At 52.2% G+C, this 23,215-nt stretch overlaps 1 protein-coding gene and 1 long non-coding RNA gene across 4 annotated transcripts in view; one reads left to right on the top strand and one right to left on the bottom strand.

Annotated features, from left to right (window-relative positions):
* The window catches only part of creb3l1 (cAMP responsive element binding protein 3-like 1), a 335,084-nt gene that overhangs the window by 227,297 nt on the left and 84,572 nt on the right, over positions 1-23,215 (bottom strand). The gene's annotated exons all lie outside the window — the stretch shown is intronic.
* On the top strand, positions 20,049-22,669 carry LOC140384887 (uncharacterized). The gene is made up of 2 exons (XR_011933196.1): positions 20,049-20,299; positions 22,243-22,669. It is a non-coding gene; the product is annotated as an uncharacterized lncRNA (long non-coding RNA).

The raw sequence follows: 23,215 nt of genomic DNA, 5'->3' as shown, positions 1-23,215 counted from the left end.
ATGGCCTGCAGAGACTGGGCCATGGCCTGCTGAGACTGGGCTATGGCGTTGAGCGCCTCTGCCATCTGGCGCTGGCACTGGCTCATGGCCTCCTGTGAGAGGGCAGCCATTTCCTGGGCCACAGACGCCGCCTGCACGGAAGGCCCCAGGCCTCGCAAACCGTTCCCCATGTCTGACACCGTCGCAACCGTTGCCTCCACCGCGGACGCCACCCGTGCGGTGTCAGCCTGGGTGGCACGCATGACCGGGACCACTCCCAGCTCCTGGACGCGGGTGGACTCCTCCACCTGCGACCGCAGCCGCCGCAAGCCGCCCGTCACCCTCTTCGCTCGTCTCCGGGTCGGTGGTTGCATCGGATCTATGTGTGGGTGTGGTAACTGCAGGAACCCGGGATCCATCTGGGCGGCAGATGTTCGCTTGGCCTGGGCTGCCCTCCGACCGCCCGGTCCCTCTGCTGCTCCTACCTCCACCTGCTGTACCGGGACGGCTGTGTTGTGCGCACCAGTGAGTGTACCAGACGCCTCATCACTAAAGTGCCCAACAGTGGTGAGTGTTTCTGCGATGGTGGAGGGTGTTGGTGACAGCAGTGGCGTTGTGTCGTGCTCTTCGTCCCACTCTGACTCCATGGCACTTTGGGGTGGGGGTTCGTCTCCACCCATCCACTCTGAGTCACTGTCCGGTATTTTGTCTTCCCGGGTAGGTGTGTCCTGGGTAGTGCTGTCCCGGGTAGGGGTGTCCTGGGTAGTGCTGTCCCGGGTAGGGGTGTCCTGGGTAGTGGTGTCCTGGGTAGTGGTGTCCTGGGTAGTGGTGTCCTGGCTCGGATGTGACGGGGGCCTGTGGCTGCCCCCCTCATCGCTGGGTGGTCGCTCCCGCACGTGACGGGGGTGTCGTCTCCCTGTTGCTCCAGGTCTCTCCGTCTCCCGTGGTGTGCGAGGGGCATCCTGCGGGCGTCGCATGCTGGAGGGTCCGGGTCTCTCCGTCTCCTGTGGTCTCCGAGGAGCATCCTGCGGGCGGTGTGCTTCTGCGGGGATGGGTGCCTGGACGTTTGGTCCTGCGATACACAATGAAGCATGCATGGTTAGACATCAGGCAGTGATCAGGTGATACGGGGGAGGGGGATATAGGGGAGGGGGGATATGGGGACGGGCTGTCGCTGGCTCACTTGCTGGTGGGCCCCCGACCTCTGCATCAGCAACCTCCCGGTCCTCAGGTCCGCCAGCCAGTTCCAGGGCCCTTTCCTCGTGTACGGTCAGTGGCCTCTCATCAGCGGGCCCTCCTCCAGTCCTCACATGCTCCCTATTGTTGTGTGCGCGCTTCTCCTGTGGGGGGGGGGGTGGTGGCAGGGGTAAAAGGCAACAGTGTTAGGCAGGTATATGAATGCACGCCATCGGTTGCGCGTGCATTGCAGAGGTTAAGGTTAGGGCTGGATTCACTTGGGGATATGGGGGAGGGGGGATATGGGGGAGGGGGGATATGGGGGAGGGGGGATATGGGGGAGGGGGGATATGGGGGAGGGGGGATATGGGGAGGAGGGATATGGGGGAGGGGTGATATGGGGAGGGGGGATATGGGGGAGGGGGGATATGGGGGAGGGGGGATATGGGGGATATGGGGGAGGGGGGATATGGGGGATATGGGGGAGGGGGATATGGGGAGGGGGGATATGGGGAGGGGGGATATGGGGGAGGGGGATATGGGGGATATGGGGAAGGGGGGGATATGGGGGAGGGGGTTATGGGGAGGGGGGATATGGGGGAGGGGATATGGGGGAGGGGGTGATATGGGGAGGGGGGATATGGGGGAGGGGGAATATGGGGGTGGGGGGGATATGGGGAGGGGGGATATGGGGGAGGGGGGATATGGGGGAGGGGGGATATGGGGGAGGGGGGATATGGGGGAGGGGGATATGTGGGATATGGGGGGGGATATGGGAGAGGGGGATATGGGGGATATGGGTGAGGGGGGATATGGGGGAGGGGGGATATGGGGGATATGGGGGAGGGGGATATGGGGGAGCGGGGATATGGGGGAGGGGGGATATGGGGATATGGGGAGGGGGATATGGGGGAGGGGGATATGGGGGATATGGGGGAGGGGGGATATGGGGGAGGGGGGTTATGGGGGAGGGGGGATATGGGGGAGGGGGGATATGGGGGAGGGGGGATATGGGGGAGGGGGGATATGGGGGTGGGGGGATATGGGGGAGGGGGGATATGGGGGAGGGGGATGTGGGGGAGGGGGGATATGGGGAGGGGGGATATGGGGGAGGGGGGATATGGGGAGGGGGGATATGGGGGATGGGGATATGGGGGAGGGGGAATATGGGGGATATGGGGGAGGGGGGATATGGGGGAGGGGGGATATGGGGGAGGGGGGATATGGGGGAGGGGGGATATGGGGAGGGGGGATATGGGGAGGGGGATATGGGGGAGGGGGGATATGGGTGATATGGGGGAGGGGGGATATGGGGGAGGGGGGATATGGGGGAGGGGGGATATGGGGGAGGGGGGATATGGGGGAGGGGGGATATGGGGGAGGGGGGATATGGGGAGGGGGATATGGGGAGGGGGGATATGGGGGTGGCTCACCCTGCCTGCTCTGACGAGGTCGTTCACCTTCTTGTGGCACTGGGTGCCTGTCCGTGGTGTCAGGGCCACAGCGGTGACGGCTCTGCCACATCCCTCCACAGACGCCGGCTGTGGCGTGGGGCAACTCTGCGGCCGTGCCCGGGATACAGGGCGTCCCTCCTCTGCTCCACCGCGTCCAGGAGCGCCTCCACATCGCGTGACTCGAACCTCGGGGCTGAGCGACGGCCAGCCATCCAGTCGGGTGTTGCGGTCGGGTGTTCCAGTCGGGTGGGGGGGGAGCTGCGCGGCCTTATGAGCCGTCACGCCGTGCAGCGCGTATGACGCTGCACGGCGTGAACCACTGCGCAAGCGCGGATCCCGTTACGTCGCTGCTAGCCCATTTCGGGCCGGAGACTATCGTCCCATTTTTATGACGTGACGCAAGTGGGATTTGCGCCGTTTTTTGCGCCGATCGGCGGACTTTCCGCCGATAACGGAGAATTTCGCCCCAGATGTGCACTTTCTACTCCAGCCAAAATGTCATGGATACCTTCAGGTTTTGACACTTCACTGGGGTGGTTTATATTTTTTTTCTTTAAGTTTCTTTCCTCTGATAAATATATTTATTGAAATTCATAAACAAACATTAACGTTAACCATATTATCAATAATCAAACAGCAAAGATATAGGACGCGACTCTCCCAAAAGGCAACAAAGTCTTCAGCAAGCGCATTTAGCTGCGTGTTTCCCGGCGCTCGCAGTGCTGAGAAACACATGGTCATTCAACGTGTCACGCATTGTGTAAGGGGTCTGAATGGGGAACGCGTGGCGGAGGCTCCGTTTTGTACAGTGGAGGTCACCAGACCGCCCCAGTGTAGCAAGAGATCAGGGTGCCATTTTTAAAACGATCCCCGGCCTTCTCCCCCCAACCCAAATGCAAAATGGGAGGGTCTCCGGTCCGCACCCCCTCCCAACACCCATGCCGGGCACCCCAGTCTGATCGCTCAAAAATGCCACCTTGGCAGTGCCCATGCCAGCTGTTAGTGCCACCTGGACACCTTTTTAATGGAAGACTGGAACCCAGGCAGCACTGCCACGGTGCAAGACAGGCATTACCAGGGTGCCCAGGTGGCACCAGCAGTGCCAGGGCACCACCCTGCCCAAAGGGCATGCAGCTGAGGGCCTGCGGTCCACTGGGAGACCCTCACAAATGCCGTTCCATCCGGTCCCCATTTACAAAAGAGTTTGAGCTGATCAACTGAAATCTGTCGGCAGATTCTCAAAACAGGTGAATCTCCCCTCTATAAATAGATCCCTGAAATGCGCAAATCCCCTTGTCCCCCCAAGACCTGAATGATGGGTTCAAGCCTGAAGGCACAAAGAGGTGATTAGTGCAAATTGGGGATAAAGAAGACAGGGAAAGAAAGTTTTTAAAAATAAATTTAGAGTATCCAATTCATTTTTTTCCAATAAAGGGGCAATTTAGCGTGGCCAATCCACCTGGCCTGCACATCTTTGGGTTGTGGGGGCGAAACCCACAAAAACATGGGGAGAATGTGCAAACTCCACATGGACAGTGACCCAGAGCCGGGATCGAACCTGGGACCTCGGCGCCGTGAGGCAGCAATGCTAACCACTGCGCCACCATACTGCCCAGGAAAGAAAGTTGAAGTGCTGTCAAAACTGCTTCCAAGTCCTCAGGGAGGAAAAAACCGCAGGACTCGAGGAAAAACCTGCAGGATTTTTTGAATATTGGCAGCCTAGTAATAAAACAGAAGAGACAGGAGGGCCAAGCCTCCCAAACTCCTGTCTCTCTAGAGCAGAACGCTACGGATTCTGGGACACTTACCCACCTAAATAAGAGGAGAAATCAATTTGTTGACCGTAATAAAAAACAATTTGGACAAACAAATGGGGATACGTTGAAAAAAAAAGTGAAACCTGGGATGCACATTAATTGTTTGAATCCTATCTGCCAGGGATAAAGGGAGACAACTCCACCTCTGCAGATCTGCTTTGACATTACTGATGAGGCTTGGATAATTCAATTTGTGAAGTGACCCCCAAATGGAAACTGGTGTTAGAGAGGCAAAATGGCAATGAATTAAGTTGAGCTTCTCAGCAGGTAGGTTAACTTGAAAACATTCGCTCTTACCCATAGTCTGTAACCAGCAAATGTACCAAATGTAGTGAATGTCCTCATTATGTTGTCTATGGAGGGAGTTGGGTCTGTAATGGACATAAGTAGGTCGTTTGCATAAAGTGGTACCCGTGCTCCACTCCATTTTGATAAATACCCCTCCACCGATCAGATGTCCTCAACGCTATCGAGAGGGGCTCAATAGCTAAGGCTGAAGAGCAGTGGGGAGAGAGGTCAACCCTGTCTAGTGGGCACGCCCATGAGAATGTATTCTGAGAATACAGTGTTTGTATGAATGTTGGCCTTAGAGGCATTGTACAACAGACAAATGCAGGAGACAAGTTTAGGGCCAAATCTTCTCACAATCTCAGGTAGGTAGTCACATTCCACCCTATCAAATACTTTTCCTGCATCCAAAGACACTATAACTTCTGGTTCTGGGGCAGTGGAGGGGGAAGAGGACGATGTTTAAAAGGCATTGCGTATTGGTCGACAATTGTCAGTCCTTCACAAAGCCAGTCTGATCCTCGGATATTATTCCCTGGAGACAAGGCTCCAATCCGAATGCCAGGACCTTAGCCAGAAGCTTAACATCCATATTCAAAAGTGAGATGGGTCAGTAAGACCCACATTCTACTGGGTCCTTGTCCTGCTTGAGAAAAGAAATTGAGGATTGAGTGAGGGTCAGGGTAGTGAACCCCTAGACAGTGAGTCGTTAAACGTATCCATAATTAAAGATATGAGTTGCTCCGAGAACCTTCTATAAAACCCGTCTGGGAAGCCATCTGGACCTGGAGTTTTGCCACACTGCAACCACCCAATGCACTTCAATATTAGTCCTGGGCTCAAAGGGGAATCCAATTCCTCTCTCCCGCCCTCCTCGATGGTCTGGTAATCCCAAGAGGCGGACATTTTGCCTTCGCGATCAGTTCCCAGGTTGCTTATTTTGATTTTTATTGGTCTCAATTACTGTGATTCAATCACTATGATCCAACAGGGTCGTTTCAATGCCTTTCAATGTGGCAAACAGGTACTTCAACGGTTTTGCTCATTTTCTCCAGCGTTAAATTTATATGGCCTGAGCTTTGTTGATTGAATTTTAAAAATCTATCGCCAGACCTTGGCGATGTTTTTCTCATTCCATCGCCGTCAGCTGTCAGTGGCGTGGTCGGTAGGGGAGAAGGAGAGCTCGCCCCTGCCATCTTACTTTGCAGCGAGTCCGCGATGCCTCAGATTCTAATGACTGTTAATGGCCTGAATCCTTCCTGCTTTTCTCTTTTCTGGGAACCCTTACAAGGTACGTGCCTTCTGCTACAGAGTTATTAGGTTTTTAATTTGATTTGACTGTCCGTTGCGCTAAAAAAAATTGATTTTTAACAGAGAGCCTCCACATGCACCCTAGCCCCCTACATGCGTCACCAGAAGTTGTTTTTTCTTTTTTTTCTGCATTTTCTAAAGGTGGTTTGAAGTTGTGGATAAGCGATTATTTGGGCCCGCCATTGCGATCGTGTGTACAAAGACTTTTGCGTGGAGAAGCGAATTTGTGGAAGAGGACGTCACAAATGGTGGTACTTTACCGTGTGTGTATCTTGTTTTATTAATTCATGGGATGGGGATGTCACTGGCTAGGTCAGAATTTATTGCCCATCCCTAATTGCCTTTCAGGAGGTGGTGGTGAGCTGTCTTCTTGAGCCGCTGTAGTCCATGCACAGTTTGCTGGACAGCTGTTTCTCTCAAATGGGAAGTGCAGAAGGAGGCCATTCGGCCCATCGAGTCTGCACTGACCCTCTGAAAGAACCACCACACTATCCACGTTACCCCACCTAACCTTTGGACGCTAAGGAGCAATTTAGCATGGCTAATCCACCTAACCAGCACTTCTTTGGACTGTGGGAGGAAACCGGAACACCCAGAGGAAACCCACGCAGACACGGGGAAAAAGTGTACACTCCACACAGACAGTCACCCGAGGCTGGAATTGAACCAGAGTCCCTGGCGCTGTGAGGCAGCAGTGCTAACCACTGTGCCACCATGGCGCCCTGTCAGGTTTCGAGTCCCAGGATTTTGACTCAAAGATGGTGAAGGAAATATGATATATTTCTGGGCCAAAATAGTTTGTGATTTGGATGGGAACTTGGAAATGGTGATGTTCTCATGAATCGGCTGCCCTTGTTCTGGGCCATTGGGATCATTGGTTTGGAAGGTGATGTGCAAGGAGACTTGGCAAATTGCTGCAGTGCATCTTGCAGATGGTACCCACTGCTGTTATAGTGTGCCAATGGAGGAGGGAGTCTTTAAGCTTTGCACGTGCATAGGTTTGCCTTTGTTTCTGTGTTTTTTCACTTTTTATGCATTTTCTAAAGGTGGTTTCTAATTTTTACTTGCGCGTTTATGTGTGGTTGAATGTTTGCGTGTGCGTGTGTGTTTGTGTAAAAGTAAGTAAAGTCACCATAGCCCCAGATGATGATGAAAGACAGCTGACTGGTGGTGATTTCACCAGATGATCACCGCACCTCAGGGGCGAAATTCTCCCCCAACGGCGCGATGTCCGCCAACTGGCGCCAAAGACGGCGCCAATCAGACGGGCATCGTGCCGGCCCAAAGGTGCGGAATGCTCCGCATCTTTGGCGGCCTAGCCCCAACATTGAGGGGCTAGGCCGACGCCGGAGGGACTTCCGCCCCGCCAGCTGGCGGAAATGGCGTTTATTGCCCCGCCAGCTGGCGCGGAAATGCGGCGCATGCGCGGGAGCGTCAGCGGCCGCTGACAGTTTCCCGGCGCATGCGCAGGAGCGTCAGCGGCCTCTGAAAGTTTCCCGCGCATGCGCAGTGGGGAGAGTCTCTTCCGCCTCCGCCATGGTGGAGGCCGTGGCGGAGGCGGAAGGGAAAGAGTGCCCCCACGGCACAGGCCCGCCCGCGGATCGGTGGGCCCCGATCGCGGGCCAGGCCACCGTGGGGGCACCCACCGGGGTCAGATCGCCCCGCGCCCCCCCCAGGACCCCGGAGCCCGCCCACGCCGCCTGGTCCCGCCGGTAAATACCAGCTTTGATTTACGTCGGCGGGACAGGCAATTTCTGGGCGGGACTTCGGCCCATCCGGGCCGGAGAATTGAACGGGGGGTCCCGCCAACCGGCGCGGCCCGATTCCCGCCCTCGCCCAATCTCCGGTACCGGAGACCTTTGCGGGGGCGGGGGCGGGATTCACGGCGGCCAACGGCCATTCACCGACCCGGCGGGGGGTCGGAGAATGACGCCCCAGGTGAGGGGCAAGACTGAGAAGGTAGGACCTTCATAAATAACCTCAACCAGTACAGGAAATTAACCCACAACGCTGGCCTTGCTCTGCACCATGAACCAGCTGTCCAACCAACTGAGCTAAACCAGCCCCCATGCGCCATGTGTTTATGTTTGTTTGTGTATCTTGTATGTGTGTGCACGTATCTTTACATACGTGCATGCTTGTGTGTTAGGTTTATATATTTTTAATTGTGCACGTGTAAGTTTGTGTGTATGCATGTGTGCACAGCTACATGTTGTATGTATGTGCCCATGTATATTTGTATGTGTGCATGTGTACCTTTGTGTTTGTGTGTGTGTATCTTTGTTTGTATGTGTGTGGAAGGAATGTGTGTGTGTATATATGGGCTAAATTTTCACTGAATCAAGGTGACTCCGGCGTCCTTTACAAGTGGTGATGGGGACCTGATCCTGGGAATCCCAACCCTATTCCCAGAGTTTCTGACTGTCACGAGTGGCTTTTAAGGATGTAGGTTGGTTCAGGTCAAAAGCCTGCATCCTGCCCTCCTGACCTGGCCCGCTCCATTGCGGGGATAGGCATATCCTACCCCTCTCCAATTCTCAGACAGTTGGGCCAGGTTTTCAAAGAGTGATGGTTCATGGCACCTCAGAGGTGTCATCAAACACAGCATGAGGGGTCCTTTCATAATTCAAAAAGTTCTTCCGATGTCAAGGAATGCCCCCTGGAGTTGCCAACTGTGCTCAATTGTATTCCTGGAGGTTTCATCACATGACCTGCCCCCCTGTTAAAGCCATTATTCGGCCAACACATCATCCTTTTGATGTCTGGCCTTCCTACACCAACTGGAAAGCAAAAAGGCTCATTACCCAATTGAATTTTGCTTGACTGGCAGCCAACTGGTCTTTTTTCACCCAGCTTCAATATTTTCATGTCTGAGAAAAGAGAAGTGTTCAAAGAAATTTTATAAAGGACTATCTTTGTTAATGTCCCGATGATTTTTCCCCAGGATTGCACACAGTAGCATCCTGAAGATTCAACTACAATTCCTGGAGAATTTAGGTCCATTCTGGAGGGTTGCCAACTCTATATGCTCCCTACATACCCCATGGCCTCTCATGCCACCCATCCCAAGGTATACTCCCCACTGACCCACTATGACCTCTCATTCCCCCATGACAACCTGTGGCGTTTCCATGCCCATTTGCCCACTATACAGTGTATGGAACCAATGAGCCGATAGTGATGGTAGAATGTACAAAAAATGCTTTTAAAAATGCCATTCATCGATTACCTTCCCTTTTTAAATTTCAAAATTCCTTTCCACTATCGTCCAATAAAAGTGTCAATCGTCCAGATTCTCTGAAATTTCATTTTCTGAAGCTACAGGCACCTGACACCTCTTTATTTTGTGTAAGTTAACATTGTGAAATTGACAGCATCAATCAGTGACTGCCAGCACAATGTATAGCTCCGGCTCTGAGATCAAGCTGAACGCATGACAGCACAATCAAGTTACGGCTGCATAGCTGTATCTGTCTCACATCCATCCTGGTGTAGCAGCTGAGCATTCTTCAAAGAAATGCCTGCACGCCCAATGAGTCTGGCCCATGCACAGTACAGTGTTCACTGGCAGCCCCTCAAGTACACTTGCACACAGCATCAATGCATATATGTGCAAAAATAAAACTAGGCACATACACACAATGACAAGCAGCTCTATAAAATTTACCAGGGGCATCTAATATTGGTGACAGATTGTGGTTTCTACAAAAAAACGCTCTACAATGCACTACCAATGACCCTTCAGAGCTCTTGGAACATTGCTAACCATGTCAACGAACTCCTGGGACCTTTAAAATGGAGTAGAGTATAAATAGCGGGTCAGAGCCAATTCAAACACACAGAACTATCAGACCAGCATACACTCCTGAACATATGGAGATACCAGGTGTCTCTGCTCCTATACTCTGCTCCTCACTGACATACAGCCTACTAGAGTTGTGTAACTCTCTGTAGATTTACAATGTCTCTGTGTCTATTCTTTATCGCTCCACTGACTGGGGAAATATTTTCTGGGGAGATGTGGGGGTTGGTGGGCATTTGCAATTTTAACAATAATTTAGGCAGAGCCAGAATTCACAGCTCTTCAGCAAATTTGGTAAGATTCTTGTGGATGTCTGGGCATGGAAATTTGGGAAGTTTGGGGGAGGGTGCTGCAAACCCGAGAATGGGACGAAGGCTGATATCTCAGGACCCTCCTCACATAGGACGTTCTGGTGGAAGATGCTGCTGGTGTTTAAACAGGAAGATACAAACAACAGCAGATCAACTTTCTGAGCAGATAAAATCTCCCCTCTCCTCAGTGAAAGAAAGATTTGCATTTCTATAGCGCCTTTCACAAGCTCAGGATATCCCAAAGTACTTTACAGCCAATTAAGTACTTTTGATGTGTAGTCACTGGTCTAATGGAAGAACTGTGATGGCTAATTGGCACACAGCAAGATCCCCAAATAACAATGAGAAAGTTATCTGTTTTGGCGAGTTTGATTGAGGGATAAATATTGGGCAGGACATTATTTATCACAGAGCAAGGCCTGTGTGGCACTTGCCTTGCACCCGCGCAGTTTAATGGGGAACATTGGTGAGTACAAAAGATCATTGGTTGTAAGCACTTTGGTACATCCTGAGGCATGTCATTCTTTTCAGGAGAAGAGAATTGAAATGCAGAATAATTCATCACAAGGGCAGTTTATTCACTGAGCCTTGGCCACATGAAGAGATCTTGGTTTAAATAGGTAGGAGGACAATGGTCACCATCCTAATCTACATGCTCGGGTCATATTGACCTCCCTACATTGCGGTTCTGGCACACATTACAGACATAGGAGTGGGCACTGTGGAGGAGACCAGCTGTACTCAGGCAAGCAGCCTCTTCACTGTATGGTAATTCAAACCCGACTGATCTTGATGGAAGAGCCTGGGCGAGATTCTCCGCAATCGGCACGATGTCCGCCGACCGACGCCCAAAACGGCGCAAATCAGTCTGGCATCGCGCCGCCCCAAAGGTGCGGAATTCTCCGCATCTTGAGGGGCTGAGCCCTGACCTTGAGGGGCTAGGCCTGCGCCGGACTGATTTCCGCCCCGCCAGCTGATGGGAAAGGCCTTTGGTGCCCTGCCAGCTTGCGCGGAAATTACTTTGCCGTGCGGCGCATGCGCAGGAGCGTCAGCGGCCGCTCACGGCACCCCCGCGCATGCGCAGTGGAGGGGGTCTCTTCCGCCTCCGCCATAGTGGAGACCATGGCGAAGGCGGAAGGAAAAGAGTGCCCCCACGGCACAGGCCCGCCGCGGATCGGTGGGCCCCGATCGCGGACTAGGCCACCGTGGGGGCCCCCCCTGGGGCCAGATTGCCCCGCGCCCCCCCCCAGGACCACGGAGCCCGCCCGCGCCACCTTGTCCCGCCGGTAAGAGAGGTGGTTTGATTCTCGCCGGCGGGACAGGCATTCCAGCAGCGGGACTTCGGCCCATCGCGGGCCGGAGAATCGCCGGGGGGGCCCGCCAACCAGCGCGGCGCGAATCCCACCCCCGCCGAATATCCGGTGCTGGAGAATTCGGCAACCGGCGGGGGCGGGATTCACGCCAGCCCCCGGCGATTCTCCAACCCCCCGCCGGGTCTTCCGCCTTCGCCATGGTCTCCAATATGACGGAGGCGGAAGAGACCCCCTCCACTGCGCATGCGCGGGGATGCCGTGAGCGGCCGCTGACACTCCCGTGCATGCGCCGCACGGCAAAGTCATTTCCGCGCCAGCTGGCGGGGCACCAAAGGCCTTTTCCGCCAGCTGGCGGGGCGGAAATCAGCCGGCGCGGGCCTAACCCCTCAAGGTGAGGGCTCGGCCGCTCAAGATGCGGAGACGTCCGCACCTTTGGGGCGGTGCGCTGCTGGACTGATTCGTGCCGTTTTTGACGCCGATCGGCGGACATCGTGCCGATTGCGGAGAATCCCGCCCCAGGTTTTTGAATTTTGAAGCGATGGATAGTCTAGCAGCAACAGAAAATCTAACAGTAGTCTCCCGGATGGTGCCTAAAATGTCATGGCAAGGGAGGAGGAGATTACCAAAGGGCCTGCACTTTGTTTTCTCCTGTCTGTTTCCCTCCTCGACTCTCCCTGGAAAGAATGACACTTAGATTGGATAATGATTCCAAGAGTGGCAGATAGAATCGAATAGAATCAAGTTTTTTGTCAAATATAGAACATAGAATCACTACAGTGCAGAAGGAGGCCATTTGGCCCATCGAGCCTGCACCGACCCTCTCAGAGAACACCCTACCTCGGCCCACAACCTGCCCAATACTCTTAACCCAGTAACCCCACCTAACCTTTTGAACACTAAGGGGTAATTTAGCATGGTCAATCCACCTAACCTGCACATCTTTGGTCTGTGGGAGGAAAACGGAGCAGCCGGAGGGAACCCACGCAGACATAGGGAGAACGTACAAACTGCACACAGACAGTGACACAAGGTGGGAATTGGACCCGGGTCCCTGGCGCTGTGAGACAGCAGTGCTAACCACTGTGCCACCGTGCCCAAGTGCGCATACCTCATCCATGAGCATTAGCAGAAAGTTTCAGGAGACTATCCAACGAAGGGGAGCATCATAGTAGAGGCCTACTTTGCCCATCCCTACTCATTTCCGGTGAGAAACACTTGACGCCAATCGGAATTTGGGCCGTAGGCTGATTTCTTTTTGTCTTTCCCAACTCTAAGCTTTTGCAGAAATTTGTATCCTTTGCTGACATCAGCCAACAGCACAGGAATGAAACTTGGGGCCTCCTTGGTCAGGATGTTGTGGCTGTATTTCTTCGAACATACATCAGAGATGTGACTCTCACATGAACTGTTAGTAATAACTGAAGCCTCTTCTTCTGATGCCAGGAACAAAAATTCTCCTCATCTTCCTTCACCTGGCCTGATATGTGCCTTGGGCGTGCAGGCCTCTGGGGAAGAGGCAGCTTGACTAACACTAGTAGGCCAAGAGTTTGAATTGTAGCATTACTACAACCTTTGGAGTTGCCTATTCCCATTGGCTGAATTCCACCAGCTGTTAAGGAGGTTGCCAAAGCGAAGTAGCTGCAGCTGTGTGGAAACAGTGTCACCAGCGAACAAGCCAATGCGATTTATGGGTCTAGAGGATAGACTGTCAGCACAGTCGACCCACCATTCCAGCTGAAGGAGGGGAGAAACACTGCAAAATGGAGATGTAAACACCAACAACTTAGAAAGAAAGAATTTGTATTTATATGGTGCCTTTCGTGGTTTCAGGGTGTCCCACAGTGCTTCAAAGACAATGAAAAACTTTTGGAGTCACCGTTATAATGTAGGAAAGGTGGTAGCCAATTTTCACACAGTAAGATCCCACTGATGCATGATCAATGACCACTACAGCGAGGTTGTAGTCCAACTGAAGGCTTTAATAAACTAGATGTTTCCCCCAGCAGCTCAGGTACAGAATGAAGGCTGCTGGGGTGGCACGGGCTCTTGTACCCCGCCGAGCAGGGCGGAGATACCATACATCTTAACCAATAGAAAGCATACAGTTTCCACCAATGGTGCTCCAGCATACCAGGTACCGTAATACCTCTACTACCACACCCACAAACAACAATGTGATAACAACCAGGCTATGTGGCCTTTTTCTAACTTATTGAATGTGATTTTCCATGCCCCTCCCCCTGCAGTGTGTTTTATCATGGCAGAGATTGCAATCTTCCAATCCCATTGCTGTCAACGGGTCTTCCTGGTGTTTGTACCCTCCATCGCCGGGGAAACCCATGCCGGGGGAGGGGTTAGTACTTGTTGTTGGCAAGACTGGAAGACCCTGCTGGGGGGAGCAGTCGGAAAATTTTGGGCATTGTTTTATTTCCTTCCATCTCTTTTGGAGTCACCTCCTTGGCCCACACCAGCCAGTACTGACACAAAGAGCAGTCGGTCAGTGAAATACTCCCGGGTGTTACCAATGTCACTCTCAAACCTGGGAAGTACATGAGAACGCACAACTATAAATTCGCGATCATAATGCTCTCAAAATGAAGTGCGTTTGGGGTAGCCGGGAAGTGGCCATTTGGCTGCAGGAAGCTCCCAAATGGATCCAGCCTCTACCAGCTTGTGGAATGGGTCAAGGGTTTTTGTCTCTATGGGCGCGATTCTCTGGCCTCGTTACGCTCTCACTCAAGCGAAATTAGGCCAGTGAATAGCGGGAGAGGCCAAAACGAGATCCGTGCCAAGCGCCAAACCGTTTGCAATGCAATTGGCCACTCCCATAGGTGAAATCGGGGTCTCGCCATAGCCTGGCGAGAAACCAATTATCACCACTTAAGCCCATTTCCATACAACTAACGAGGGCCTCCTGTCATTCAGTGGCCTCCCCAGCAAGTGCTCACGCTGGCGCCGATTAGTACTCCTTTTGAAAAACGTGAACCTGACAGAAAGGCTTCTGTGGGGAGCCGAGGAGGTGAGGAGCCATCTTTGCTCACAGGCAACGAGCCCGGGGGCGCTGGGAATGCCACCCCAGTGCTCGGCAGGGGGTGAGGGACCCTCGGCTGGGGCTGGCCGACCCTCCGCAGAGGTGGGCCGCCATGGGAGGGGTAGGCGCTGGGGGCTGGGGGGCAACTGCTCGCAGCACCACCATCCCAACCCTTGTATCGTTTACCTGTTCCGGGGACAACCCTTGTCCCTGCTCGTCTGCCCCAATGACCACTAATAGCCCCCACCGACTGCTGAGGCCTCTGGCTGTGTGTTTGAAGGCTATTGCCAATTGGGAGTAATCGTGGTTAAGTCAGTACTTCACAGATGCCAAGCAGGTTCCAATGGGTGGGCAGGCCATGTAGCATGTGGGAGTCATTGCCAAGCATCCCAATCTCACCCTGATGCCTGGACACTGTGCCTGAACACTGCAGGAGGCAACACCACACACGCAACATCCGAACACCCAGGGGATGAGACACAGCTCCGGGGACATGTCCACCACTGAGCGCCACGGGGATGTCGTGGGGGATGCCTGGAGAGATGGGCAAAGGGTCTGGAAGTCAGCCCGCATTGCGGAAGGAAGTGACAGAGACATCACAATGGTTGTGTAAAGAGGTGTTTAATTATACAGTATCCCACTCCCGATGCTGCTGCCCCCCCCCCCCCCCACAACCCCAACCCCCACCCTCTCCCCACCCCCTACCCCATCCCCACACCCTCCCCTCTCCCTTGGTGCCCTCAGTGATCCACAACGTGCCTGGTCCTCCTAGCTCTACCACCACGTCTAAGTGTTTTCCCGGGATGTACATCTGAGGTGGAGGCTGCCAGATGTCTACCACGGCCCGTGGCCTTCACTGCCCTTTTGATGGGGTCGGGGGCTGGAAGGCCCCGGCTCACATGTCAGTGGCACATGCACAGCCGAGCCACCCTGTCGCATGTGCTGACCTCGAGGCGCAGTCTCATCAGAGAGGTGGAATTCGGGGGAGCTGGTGGCCAGAATCGCCACTCCATGGGACAGGTCCAGGTTGGCACTCAGCGCCCCCTCCTCCTGGTCGGTGCCCATAGGGCCCTGGGGTTCACCTTGGGATGGAGGGGTAGCTGGTATCAGCCAAGGCTGCCCCTGCATCATTTGGCTCTGCCAGGCCTGGCAGTTCCCCCTAGTCTGCACCATGGTGTTGGCACCCTTGGCAATGCTCCTCAGTGGCTGGGCGAACACTGCGCCTCAGCCATGCCCACCTGAGACTGGGACAAGCTCCGCAGCCATGCCCATCTGAGAGCGGGACATGTCCCACAGAATTTCAAGGTCAGCCTGGTACTGGGTCACATCCCTAGCAGCTCGGACATTTTGTCGAGACTCTCAGCCATGGCCGCCACCGACTGTGCGACGCCTTGGACACTTTTACTAATGGTGCCAACGTCGTGCACCAGGCTCTCGACTGCAGTCACCACCTCAGTGCCACACATTGCTGGCACCATTTCCTGCACCCCTAACCTCTGGGACTCCTCCAATCCGTTATGGATCTGCTGGAGTGACGCTGACATCTCCTGATCGGATCCTATCGTCTCCATCAGCTCCGGGTAAACCTGTTCCAGAGATTCAGCATCAGGCTGGGACCCAGCTAGGCCCTGGGATGCAGCAGACCTCCGACTGCTGTCTCGTCTGGGGGTTCAGCGTGGTGCTCACCAGATTGTGCCCTCGAAGCCTGTCTACTAAAATGTCCCACCGAGGTGTGCGTATCTGCGCTGGTGGAGGGTGGGGATGACAGCTGTGCCGCGACTATAACAGTAGGGCAATAACAACTCACGTTCAACAGGTCCCTCGGGTGGAGCCTAGTGGTTCCTCACCTCTGCGGCATCCGCCAGCCTCCGCGTGGGTGACCCCAGTCACCTCCAGGGCCCGCTCCTTGAGGGAGGTGAGGATTTATAAGTCCAGCACCCCTCCTCCAGTCTGGGCCCTCTCCCAATGATCATTGGAGAACTTTTCCCGAGGAGACACAGAGAGGGCATCGTTAGCCACACCCGTGATTAACAGTGGTGGAGGGCGGCGGGTGGGGGGGGGTGTGAAAGAGGGGTTGGGGGTTGAAGGGGCAGGGAGTGGAGGAAGGACTTGAGGTCCCATGGGGAGTTGGGTGGTGGATGCTCCCTTGGGGGGTTGTCTTCTCACTCGTGCTGCCCAGCTTTCTTACAGCACTGAAGGCCAGTTCTCCTGGTCACACTGCCCGAGCTGACAGCTGCTGCCACCTCATCCCAGGCAGCATTGACTGCCTTGTGGCTGACTCTTTGGGTCCCCAAGGGAATTCCACCGCGTCTAGGAACCTCCCCAGGTCAGCATCCCCGAATCTTGGGGCCGATCTCCTCGGCGCCATTATTGCGAGCTGGCTGGGGTTGGCAGAGCAAATGCAGTGAGGTACCTTGGAAGTGTAGTCACTGCTGTAATACAGGAACTGCACCAGCAAATTTGTGCACAGCAAGCTCCCACAACCTACCATGTGATAAAGTTCAGAATAGCTGCTTTATCGCTGTTGGCTAAGAGATGAATGTTGGCCAGCCCATAATAAGATTTCCCCGATCTTCAGTTGGTCTTGCTGGATCTTTAGTGCCCATCTGAGATGGCAGATGGGGGGCCTCCGTTCTACATCCCATCCTAATGACAACACCTCCTACAGCGCACTGGAGTATTAGTTCAGATTTTATTGTGTGAGGCTTGAAACTATAAACCTCTGTCATAAAGAGGTGAGCATGCTACTACTGAGCCACAGCAGTGAAGCTGTCAGTGCTTGGTAACATTGCTCTTCAGTGCCTGATGGCACTGTTACTCCAGCCTAACCCTGGAACCCTGGTTAATTTGGGAATATAACTGCAGTCCAACACAGCCATGGAATGAAAGAATCTGGAATTATACATTTACTAGAGCTAAGCCACAAAGTACTCTTATAATTTAATGCAGCTCGTTACAAACATCTAACAAGGTTCAGGGAGAGGACTCTGCCAAATCCAATGCTGGGGCCCCTATGATCCTCATTTGAATTGTGGTAAGGTAGTAGCTCTGGTCTGGGAATGTGGAGCATTCTAAGCAGTGCTAAATGTGCAATCTGTGAGCGTTTGTGAGCAGTCATCGCCAAGTGCAGCAATGGTACACTCCAAGTCCCTGTGGTACTGGTACACTGCAATACACTGTTGGCAATGTGCACTAAAAGATCCTGCTGGTGACGGTATTCTGGATCAAAGGCCAGATTGGCTAGTACTGGTAAACTGCAAGGCCCTACTGATAATGGTACATTGAAAAAAACATCTGGTGATGGTATACTGGACTGTCCTGCTGGTGATGGTATACTGGACTGTCCTGCTGGTGATGGTATACTGGACTGTCCTGCTGGTGATGGTATACTGGACTGTCCGGTGTTAATTCGGATACTAGACTGTCCTGCTGGTGATGGTATACTGGACTGTCCTGCTGGTGATGGTACACTGGACTGTCCTGCTGGTGATGGTATACTGGACTGTCCTGCTGGTGATGGTATACTGGGCTGTCCTGCTGGTGATGGTATAGTGGACTGTCTTGCTGGTGATGGTATACTGGTCTGTCCTGCTGGTGATGGTATACTGGAATGTCCTGCTGGTGATGGTACACTGGAATGTCCTGCTGGTGATGGTACACTGGAATGTTCTGGTGTTAATGGTATACTGGACTGTCCTGGTGTTAATGGGATACTAGACTGCCCTGCTGGTGATGGTATACTGGACTGTCCTGCTGGTGATGGTATACTGGACTGTCCTGCTGGTGATGGCACACTGGAATGTCCTGGTGATAATTGTATTCTGGACTTTCCTGCTGGTGATGGTATACTGGACTGTCCTGCTGGTGATGGTATACTGGACTGTCCTGCTGGTGATGGTATACTGGACTGTCCTGCTGGTGATGGTATACTGGACTGTCCTGCTGGTGATGGTATACTGGACTGTCCTGCTGGTGATGGTATACTGGACTGTTCTGCTGGTAATGGTATACTGGACTGTCCTGCTGGTGATGGTACACTAGACTGTCCTGCTGGTGATGGTATACTGGACTGTCCTGTGGTGATGGTATACTGGACTGTCCTGCTGGTGATGGTATACTGGAATGTCCTGCTGATGATGGTATACTGGACTGTCCTGCTGGTGATGGTATACTGGACTGTTCTGCTGGTGATGGTACACTGGACTGTCCTGCTGGTGATGGTACACTAGACTGTCCTGCTGGTGATGGTATACTGGACTGTCCTGCTGGTGATGGTATACTGGACTGTCCTGCTGGTGATGGTATACTGGACTGTCCTGCTGGTGATGGTACACTAGACTGTCCTGCTGGTGATGGTACACTGGACTGTCCTGCTGGTGATGGTATACTGGACTGTCCTGCTGGTGATGGTATACTGGACTGTCCTGTTGGTGATGGTATACTGGACTGTCCTGCTGGTGATGGTATACTGGACTGTCCTGCTAGTGATGGTATACTGGAATGTCCTGCTGGTGATGGTATACTGGACTGTCCTGCTGGTGATGGTATACTGGACTGTCCTGCTGATGATGGTATACTGGACTGTCCTGCTAGTGATGGTATACTGGACTGTCCTGCTGGTGATGGTATACTGGACTGTCCTGCTGATGATGGTATACTGGACTGTCCTGCTGGTGATGGTATACTGGACTGTCCTGCTGGTGATGGTATACTGGACTGTCCTGCTGGTGATGGTATACTGGACTGTCCTGCTGATGATGGTATACTGGACTGTCCTGCTAGTGATGGTATACTGGACTGTCCTGCTGGTGATGGTATACTGGACTGTCCTGCTGGTGATGGTATACTGGACTGTCCTGCTGATGATGGTATACTGGACTGTCCTGCTAGTGATGGTATACTGGACTGTCCTGCTGGTGATGGTATACTGGACTGTCCTGTTGGTGGTGGGACTTGTGGTAAAGGTACATTGGAAGATCCTGCTGGAATTGGTACACTGCAGGCCCTGCTGGTAAAGTATTACTTTCTTTCTTGGCCAAAGTGAAATATTGAGATTTGCAGAATTCTGGACTCGCCCAATCTGAAATCTGAATATTTCTTGCATTAAAACCACTTGGTGCTATTTTCAGATTATCTGTCAATATGGTTTAATAAACAACGCTAAACAGCCTGTGGGACCCTGCATTTTATTAAGCATAGGTAAAATAACAAGAGCAGTCTGTCTGTGCCTCAGCTGTAAGCACCAGCTCCTCCCTCAGCTTCCCCACTGTTGGTGAGTTTAACACAAGCCTGGAAAGTGTTAACTGTTTTCTTTCAGAGAGAAGCCAAATGCAGTCACTTCCCATTGTAAATAATGGAAATTCCTCTCATTCCTCAGACTCACAGAAAGTAAGAAGATCCTTCACTGACTGTAGTGTTGAGTTGATAATGGAAAAAGCATGTACACACACAGCCATGTGACAGCTCGGACTGGGTTGGACTGACACTACCCTATAGGCTGGAAGCATGCAGATAAACTGCCGGCAGGAGCGTTTGCTGGGAGGACCAATGGGAGGACAAGGTAACCACGGAGAAACGGTCGTTCCCTGCAGGCAACTAAATTGTTTCCCTTTTTCTTTCTTCCTTCAGTCATTCACTACATGGTTAGTATGAGGAGCTGCAAGCACCACAGCCTCAGACTCACTGCAGCCAGCCATGCATCTGAAGTGTGTTTGAGCAGGCCTGCATTCATCTTACTTCCCCCGTGGCAGGGAGAGGCCTCGGCCTACACTTTCTTGCTGGTTTACATGAAATCGCACATCTGTGAACTTTAAAGAGGTAACAGTGGCCCTTTAAATAGCTTTTGTTAATGTACATTAATATTGAACACTTTATATCTTAGGAAGTTCCAAATTGCTTTATAGTCAATTATGTGATTTTGAAGTGTAGTCACTGTTATAATGTAGGGAACGCAGCAGCTAATTTCCACACAAGGTCCCACAAGCAACATTATATTAAGGATCATCATGTGAGCTTTTTACAGTGATATTGGCTGATGGGTAAATATTGGCCAGCACACTGGGAGAGCCCGTCTTTGAAACGTTCCATGAGATTTTTACAGACGCAGGTGAGGTCAGATTGGCCTTTGGTTTAGCACCATAGACAGTGCAGAAGGAGGCCATTTGGCCCATCGAGTCTGCATTATCTCTTCGAAAGAGCACCCTACGTAGGTCCAATCCCCTGCCCTAGTCCTGCAGCCGCACCCTAGAGGGAAATTTAGCATGACCAGTCCATCTAACCTGCACATATTTGGACTGTGGGAGTAAACTGGAGCACCTAAAGGAAACACATGCAGACACAGGGAGAAAGTGCAAACTCGAACCCGGGTCTCTTAGCACTGTGAGGTAGCAGTGTAAACCACTGTGCCACCGTGCCACCCCATCATATCGAAAGTGAGCACCTCTGACACCATGCCATTCCCTTGGTACGACATTGGCGTGTCAGACTGGATTTTGTGAGAGACAGAGGCCCAGATTGTTGCCACAATGGAGAGCCTCTCCGTCGGGACAGAAATACCAGAAATGGTTGACAATTCTAAGTCCCACCCCCGACTGTTCCATTTTCGCTGGGGAGGGATTGGAGCCAGGTTGGGGTTCATCCATGTGCGATCACAGAGGCAGCTGGCCATTTAAATCGGCAGCTGTGTCCACTGAAGTGGAGTTTTGGTAGGCCAGTAATGTGGAACCCAGAGTGTGCATGTTACACCAGGTAAATGGTGGTCTCAACTTGGTCAGTTCGTTTTGATAGCCCGGATATGGTTCTGGGACACATTTTGGAAAGGTAAGGCATCATTTGGGATTGTTAAAAGTAAACATGGTTGTGCGTAAACGTGCATTATTTCAGTGGAACTATCAAGCCTTTAAAGAAGTGTCAAAGAACTGTCAAGGAACCGTCAAAGGATACTAGGTGAGTTGGCATGGAGGGTGCAAGGATAAAGGGCAATGGGAACATAGTTTGGCATGGGAATACGAGGGAGCATGGGGTGGGTGGATCACAGGAGATTTAGATTAAATTTAAATTTATTGTCACGTGTACTGAGGTACAGTGAAAGGTATTGTTCCGCGCGCAATCCAGGCAGATTGCTCCATATATGAAAAACATAGGACAAATGATCAATACACGATTTAAATACATAGACACAGATATCTGGTGAAGCATACAGAATATTGTGATATAACTGTAAAGAAGATACGTAGAGAGATCAGTTCAGTCTATAAGAGAGCCATTCAGGAGTCTGGTAACAGTGGGGAAGAAGCTGCTTTTTAATCTGTTAGTGCGTGGGGGTCGAGGTGAGGTGGCATAGGTTGGCATAGATGGGGCATGGAGAGTGTGTTGGGGTGAGTGATAGAGGGCTGTTTTTGTTTCATTCTTGTTTTTATTTATTTAACTCAACACAATGCTCCTCCACCCAGCCCACCTTTGTATCGGACCCATTCCGGGGTCAGTGGGCCTGACTAGCTTACTGTAATTAGCCCACCTCAGGCTGGTAGGGTGGGCAGGAGAAGGAGGTGCAGGAAGTGCCACAAGGAAATAATCACATAGTTTTTGCTTTAAAAATGTTCAAATACCCTGGCCTGTGATATCCGAAGGCCCTACATTGCTATTAATAACCAAGAACTGGCTGTAGTGTGTTTTCCTATCGTAAACATTTATTTAATATCTGGCACATGCACAATTGACTGATCAGTCTATGCTTGTGTTCTATCATTCCATGATCCCAGTGAGGAAGACTGTCCCCAGATGCTCCACGACCAGCAGGAAGTGGGAGGCTGGGACGGGGAAGGAGGTAATGAATTCAGCCTGTGGAACAACCAGGTGCGCCTGGTTGCGAGGCCCGAAAGTCAGATGGTGTCCATCATGCAGGGGTGAGAGTTCACACTGAAGCAAATGCTTGTACTCTGTAGTATGGATGCTTCATTAAATATGGAAGACTTTGCAAGTAGACACCTGCTATAAGATGATGAGTTTAGATCAACTGTTGATAAAACATTTGAAAGAAGAAGGCGTCACTTATTTGGCAACTTTCGTGACCCCAGAACTTCACAGAGAGATTTACCACACGTTTGAAGTGCGGTCCTGCTGTACTGTAAAATAAATTATGTTCCCAATGTCTTGAAAACGTTTGGCAATAAATTTCACTGGACTCTTTGAGGTTTGTGCCTGTTTATATCATGCTCCACAAATGTCAGCAATCAACAGATATTTAATTGTAAGGAAAGAAAATCCATTTTGTGAATCAATGTAGGTCAGTGAGCTGTTGAGCAAACGGAGAATAGCAGCTTTGAATTGACTTGAGAGCCTGGCAGCTCTGTACACACCCAGCTCTCATCTCCATGTGCTTCATATTTTCTCATTGTCACTGCTGATTTTGAAAGACATTGGTCGCATTGGCTCAAGTCACATTTTAATTTCCAGCTGGGTTTCAGGTCTACCGCATAAAACACAATTGAAATGACTTAATCAAAATGTAAACAAGGGTCAAGGGGAAATGGGAGAGGTGGCTGGGTGGGGGTGGAAACAACTTACTGAGGGCCCAATCTAATGGCTGCGTTGCGCGGGCACGAATCCGAGCGAGACAGTTAGATCGAAATCAGAAACCGTGCCAGGCGTCGATCGGTTTCTGATCTAGCCGGCCCACTCCTGTTGGCGAGATCCAGATCCCACTGCAGCTTGACAAGAAACCATTAATCACCA

The sequence above is a fragment of the Scyliorhinus torazame genome, chromosome 10, assembly GCF_047496885.1.
Source record: "Scyliorhinus torazame isolate Kashiwa2021f chromosome 10, sScyTor2.1, whole genome shotgun sequence".
NCBI lineage: Eukaryota > Metazoa > Chordata > Chondrichthyes > Carcharhiniformes > Scyliorhinidae > Scyliorhinus > Scyliorhinus torazame.
The sequence above is the reverse complement of the archived record's forward strand: the minus strand, read 5'-3'. Positions and strand labels throughout refer to the sequence as shown.